This window comes from Somniosus microcephalus, chromosome 2, assembly GCF_052327205.1.
Source record: "Somniosus microcephalus isolate GS21.2 chromosome 2, FLI_Smic_1.0, whole genome shotgun sequence".
Classification (NCBI taxonomy): domain Eukaryota; kingdom Metazoa; phylum Chordata; class Chondrichthyes; order Squaliformes; family Somniosidae; genus Somniosus; species Somniosus microcephalus.
In genome coordinates, this window is record NC_140988.1 from 313,135,704 (window position 1) to 313,142,484 (window position 6,781).

The 6,781-nt window shown below is 45.1% G+C and overlaps 1 non-coding gene across 1 annotated transcript; it reads right to left on the reverse strand.

Annotated features, from left to right (window-relative positions):
- Positions 1 to 2,611: 2,611 nt before the first annotated feature.
- Positions 2,612 to 2,684, reverse strand: trnav-uac (transfer RNA valine (anticodon UAC)). The gene has a single exon. It is a non-coding gene; the product is annotated as a tRNA-Val (tRNA).
- Between the last annotated feature and the right edge of the window lie 4,097 nt (positions 2,685 to 6,781).

The window sequence follows — 6,781 nt, forward strand, 5'->3', positions numbered from 1 at the left end:
AATTTTTCTCTGTTCTCCTCTGGAGTAAATACAAACATATTAAATGCCTCTATCGCCTGTGGGCCTGCAACCGTAAGCAGCAATGCTATCTTCCTTGCATCTGGCTTCATACCGTACCCGATGGCAGCAATGTAGAGTTCGAATTGTTGTTTGAAAGTCCGCCAATTGTAGTCGACATTTCCTGTGAGATTCAAACCTCCTGGTGGCTTCAAAGACTCCATGTCGTGTTTCACAATTTTTAGCAGATTTTCACAACTCCTGGTACCATGTTATATTCATTAATAACTAGGCATTCTTATTATGAACACAGCTAGCTTCTAGCTAGCCATTTATTCAGTACACGTTCTCTAGGTACAGCATCTGTAGAGATTCAGCATGTGTGCTTCTGTGTGCAGGCAGCCATCTTGACTACTGCCTTCTGGGTAGCCTAGTGCATCATGGGTAGTGTAGTCTTAAACACATACAACTAAATATACAGCTCTGTACAGCTCTACAGCTCCATCTAGTGTACCACTCCAGAATGACATGTTATTGATCATTACATTGTTGTCACCTGGAGTATCACAGCTCACAAGTGAGCATCAGCAGATTGTGGAGACAGGGACAGCAATGGAGAGTCCTAGTCGGAGGGCGCAGGTCTCTGCCAGCTCGGCTCAGCAGCATGTCGACCCTCTGCCTCTGGGTCCATTCATAAGATCAGAGGTGATGGAACTCCAGGCACAGATGCAGGAGTCTCTGGCAGGTTTTGTCTCTAGGGTCGCTGTGAGTGTGGAGCGAATGGAGGAGTCCATAGCGAACATGAGCAGAGCCTTTGTGGAGTCATTGGTGCATGAACGCATCACCACGGAAAGGATGGCTACCTCCGTGGAAAGGATTGCTACCTCCGTGGTAAGGCTGGCTGCTGTAGAGGAGAGGATGGCTACGGCCATGGAGCAGCTTAGTCGCCAGGGTATGGAAAACATGGTGATTGTTCAGAATAGAATGACATCTCTTGAGGAGCGACGGACATCTATTGAACAGAGAAACCAGACCTTCATGGAAGTCCTTCTGAGTAGGACTGCCATTGCAGATACAGGTCCCCATGGCCCCACTGATGTGCAGCAAGGTGCTCTCCAGCCACTTCTAGGCGCTGGCCCCTTCTGGCCTGTGCAGCTTCAGGTGGGTGAGCAGCAGCCTGTCGCTCCTGCTGCTGCTGCTGTTGCTGGTGCTGCTGTTGCTCCTGTTTCTGCTGCTGCCGCGGCTGGTGCTCGAACTCCTCTAATGCCCAGATGGGAAGGAAATAAATGGCTCCCATGCTTCTGGTATATGCCTCCGTTGAGGAAGCGCTGAGTGAAGCTGGTGAGAGGGGTTTCCCATTGGTCACACTGGAGATGGGTGTGAGGCTCCAACCTTACACAGGTTTGGTTAAGCCTTCTAAAAGTTGCCGCAGACCTGAGACCACTAAGTCCTACCACCTGCAAATCATGGTTGATCAAATCTCCTCTAATGGTTGACCTGCAGTTGATAGTCAGCAATCCAATGGTGCTCCTGCCAGGTTTCACATTCATGTTTCCCACCAGGCGTGTTTCATGTGGGAAAAGGGTTAAATTCGCAAGGGCCTTTCAAAATAGGATTATAGAGGTCATTTAGTGGATGTTAAGGGCCCTAACGACCAGTCCCGCCTGTTGGATGCGGGACAGAGTCGGGACCATCAGACACGACTGAGTTAAAATTGCTCGGAGTCGGGAACCAGGCGGGGAGGGTCCCGCCCGCCAGTTTTTGCGATTTTAACCCCCCGCACAACTCCAAGCCCGTCTCCATGGCTCAATGAAAATCGAGCCCATAGAATCATACAGCACAGAAAGAGGCCCTTCAGCCCATCGTGTCCACGCCGGCCATCAAGCCCTATCTATTCTAATCCCATTTTCCAGCACTTGGTCCATAGCCTTGTATGCTATGGCGCTTCAGGTGCTCATCTAAATGCTTCTTGATTTGTCTTTCATAAAACCATGTTGACTCTGCTTGATTGTATTATGATTTTCTAAATGTAAAAGAGTGACATTTTATAAGGAAAATGTAATTTTTTTTTATTTGTGCACATCACTGGCAAAGCAATTTATTGCCCCTCCCTAATTGCCCTTGAGAAGATGGTGGCAAGCCACCTTCTTGAACTGCTGCCGTCCATGCTTCTTTTTGGTGGTTTGGTAACACTGAGTGGCTTGCTAGGCCATTTCAGAGGGCAGTTAAGAGTCACATATAGGATAGCAGATTTCCTTCCTCTAAAGAACATTAGTGAAGCAGATGGGTTTTTATGACAATGCAGCAGTTTCATGGTCACCATGCTAGCTTTTTATTCCAGATTTATATAATTAACTGAATTTAAATTCTCATTTGCTGTGGTGGGATTGTGAATTCACATTTTTCAGATCATTAGTCCAGCGCTCTGGATTACTAGTCCAGTAACATAACCACTATGCTACCGTACCCCATATGAAGGCACTACGTGATCACAGTAATTGAATCATCTCTACAGTTGCTACAGCGCAAAACTAGATGAGTCCAGTGACTGTCTGCTGAAATTCAACTTCGACAACAGAAACTGGCCGAGTTGCAAGGACAGGAAACTATAAAGTGTTTCTGCCTGGTTTCGAACGAGGGACCTTTTGCGTGTAAAGCAAATGTGATAACCACTACACTACAGAAGCGTGCCACAATTACAGAGAGAAAAAAATGAGCAGGGCGGTTAGGAGAGGTGACTTTTTAGCAGGTTTTTTGAGGTGTGAAGGAAGATAGAGAGACTGAGGGGCTTGGGGACAAAGTTTCAGGGAGTTGGGCTGAGGAAGCTGAAGGCTCGGCTATTGTACAACAGAGGGAACGGAAAATGTAGAGGATGCCCGAGTCAGAAGATTAGAGGTCATGGGAAGGGACGTAAGACTGGAGAAGGTAGAGTGTAGCAAGGCAATGGAGGGATTTGTGGATGAGGATGTATAGCTTATTGTATATTTCCAATGCAGCCTTTTCATCACGAGGCATCCTGCCAGACTCAATACTCAATATAGACTATTGAATCAGCTTTATATCAAAATAGAAGCTGCATAATGTTGTCCTTGGTATCAAATATATGTAAGAAAAAACAAAAAAAACTGCATAGAGCCTGTTTTGCATCAATAGAAGTTGCAATATGTTTGTTGTAGAATATAGAATCTGCCTCATATCAATATAGAGCATGCTGAGCGCCATACTTGTGCACAGTATAAAACCATTGTTATTTGAATATAGAATCTGCATAGTACCATGCTTGGTGTTATAAATATCATCATCAAGAAACTACTTATGAAATAACGCTGGACGGCCAGCTGGTGGCGCCGTCCAAGGAGTATAAATACTCGGGCATGGGCCCCAGCTTGCCAGGGACATTTTGTAAGACAAGGAGCTAGTGAAATACAACTAGACCTCCATGTTCTGAAACAAGTTGATTAAAGCCTTGCTTTATGCTCAAACCAAGTGCGTAGTGAGTTTTATTACGTCACTTGGTATAGAGTATATAACCTGCCTTACATCAATGCAGAACCTGTCTCACACAGTACTTGTTTTAAAATCATAACAGAGCCTCTTACAGCAGTTAAGACCTGCCTGTTTAAGAACGCTCCTTTGCCAGTGAGAGGAGCACGCACTAAATTAACACCAGCTGGTACAGTAATCAGCTGGTGTTACGTTCAACATGTGCTCTGCTGACTCATACAGGAGCACATTAAAACAGGCAGGTCCTGGCTGCATTGGGAGTCTCTATTAATGATTTTAAAATAAGATGTGACATAACAAAGCACCTGCACAGCTTTAATTTACCTTTTACATAGTTAGCAAGAATCCTGTTTCCTGTTTTCCAACCTACTGATCTCTGACATATTTGACAGTGGCTTATAATGGAAAAAATGCCCATGTACAAACAGGTCCATTATAAAGAGTTAGCACTGAAGCTGTAAGCAGATTACTTAACTGAAAACATGACTGCAGATTTAGAGTATGAATGCAAAACTATGAAGTAACACAAACAAATTTTTCCCACAGAGAAATAGATATGAGCAGGATAACAGTGCTTGCACAAAGCCTCACCCACTGGGGACACGTATCAGGCAATTACAGGTGTGTTCCCCCCATAATCTCCTGATAGGTATTTCTTGCAGGCAGGGCTCCATGTCAGGAGTGCAGATCTGAAAAATAAGCATTGGTCCTGACGAATAAGCTCTTATCAAAAACAGAATGCAGTGTTGATAAATCATCTTATAAAATAAGCTGGATGAAATAGGATTGAAGATTTGTGAGGAGAAGCATAAACACAGCAGAACAAACTCGCTATGGGGCCATGAAACTATCGTCTGTAAAATCAGGACAGAATAATGTAGACTGTAATGTTTGAATGATATCCTGGAGTTTTAGCTCAGTTACCATCCAGTGTTACAGTGTTTAATCTATGTGGTTTTATCCAACATTATTCATCTGTTTTGGGTGTTTCCATTAGTTGAGAAGAGCCCATGACAGTGCAAACTTTACATGTTCTCTTGTAAGAAGAGGGCTGAATGGGATTAATGGGCTTTTTTGAGTCCCTACTTCTTTACATGGTTATATTTGAAGCTGGCATGTCTTGTGACAGGCAAATTTATTAAACAGTTGAAAAGAGAGCAGTTTCTATTTATGCTCCTTGTAAATCAATTCAGAAACACAATATTACCACAGCAGGCAATTTATAATATAATAAATGGCTTTCAAATTCAAAAATTCTTCAGTGGCAAATCACAGTCTACGTTAGTAAATCCCTATCATTCCATATATCACAGTTTTATATAAAAAAGACAATACATCAGACAAATCATCGGTTTGGCAGCTTAGGAAAATGCAACATTATAACAACGCTGAGCGGGCAAATAAATGCAATTGCCATCTGCAGTGTAAAGATTATGGACAGAGGAGTATAATTCATTGTGGTGTAAAACATTACAAAAATAAGTGAATAAATTGGGGAGGAATACTTACAGGTTTTAGAAAGTTGCTCACTATGTATGCTTTCTTTCATTGGGTCAAGTCTTGAGATGCAAATAATGAAAGCAGAGAGAGAGAAAAAAACCCACTAGCTTGCATTTATAGATTGCTTTATCACATCCTTAGGACACCTCGAAACACTGAGCTTCACAGCCAATGAATTAATTTTGAAGTGCAGCCACTGTTGTTATGGAGGCAATCACAACAGGCATTTTGTGCACAGCAAGATCTCACAAACAGTAAATGAGGTGACTGCCCAATTAAACTTTTTGATGGTGTTGGTTGAAAGATGAATGTTGACTGGGAGAACTTCCTGCTCCTTTTCAAATAATGCCTTGCAATCTCATCCATCCACTTGAACAGACAGATGTGACCTTGGTTTAATGACTTGTCTAAAAGATGACGGCCTAGAAATTCGGTGGGCTGTGCCACCAGTTAGCGCCTAAAGAGGGCACTCAGTGGCTTTAGCGCCACTGGCCGCGCCTCCCGCGATATTTAGCTGGGGCGCTAATGGTGGCGTTAGCCTGTTGCGCTGCGCCGCCACCGATGATGTCATCAGTGTGCGCAGTGCCCCGCTACCACCCCGATCGGGATATCTGGCAGCGACTGCCTCTGTAGCGCCGTTCGCAAATGGCGCCCGGTTCACAGGGCCTACCTGTGGCGGCAGTGGCGCAAATTAAGGTGGAGGTGCGGGGCAGCCGTTTTTTTCGACGGCCGCCTGCCAGCACCTCCGTCCCAGGCCTCCTGTTCTCCCCCCGTGGCATTGCTGGCTGTTTTCCGAGAGCCCAGCACTTCTCCTCGGTGCCGGGCTCTTTTGCCGGCACTCGTGATCTCCGATCGCGCTGGTGCAGGCCCCTCCCCCTTAAGAATGGGAGGAAGGCCTGCAGTACCGCAGCGTGCCGTGCTGCAGCTTGTGGTGCTGTGGCACGTTGCGTTGTGATATTCAGTTTCAGCACCCTAAGAGGGACGCGGAGCACCTCGAGCCTCGCCCCGTGTCCCTCTTGGGGCGCTGAAGCTGAATTTCTGGCGGTCGCTAAACGCTGCGCTAAATCCGGCGCCCAGGCGAGCTTGGCGCCTCGTTTGCGGCTCCACCCAATTTCTCCCCCGACGCCTCTAACAATTCAGCACTCAGTCAGTATTTTATTGAAGCACCTGCCCCAGCCTGTCTGCTCAAGTCCTGGCGTGAAGCTTGGACCCAAAATTGTCTGACTCGGAGACAAGAAGGTTATCAAGTAAGCCACTTGTTAAAAGTTTGTCAATGTCTGTAATGTGCTTGTTAAAGTCATTTGGAGTAAAGCCGTTTGAGCTTTCCTCAAGGGAGAATAAATTCAAAAAGGGTGATTGTAATGATCAATAACATGTCATTCTATAGTGGACACTAGGTGGAGCCGTAGAGCTGTGTAGAGCTGTATATAGCTGTATGTATAAGACTACACTACCCAGCTGTATGTGTTTAAGACTACATTACCCAGGAGGCACTAGGCTACCCAAAAGGCAGCAGTCAAGATGGAGGCCTCTACAGATACTGTACCTAGTCCACATGTGCTCAATAAAGTAACTAGCAAAAGCTAGCTGTGTTCATAATAAGAATGTCTATTTATTAATGAACATAAGATGGTACCAGGATGGTGAAGATCTGCTGAAAATTGTGAAAAGCGACATGGAGAATTTGAAGCCACCAGAGCGTTTGAAACTCACAGGAAAAATCGACTACAATTGGCAGACTTTTAAACAACAATTCGAACTCTACATTGCAGCCATCGGA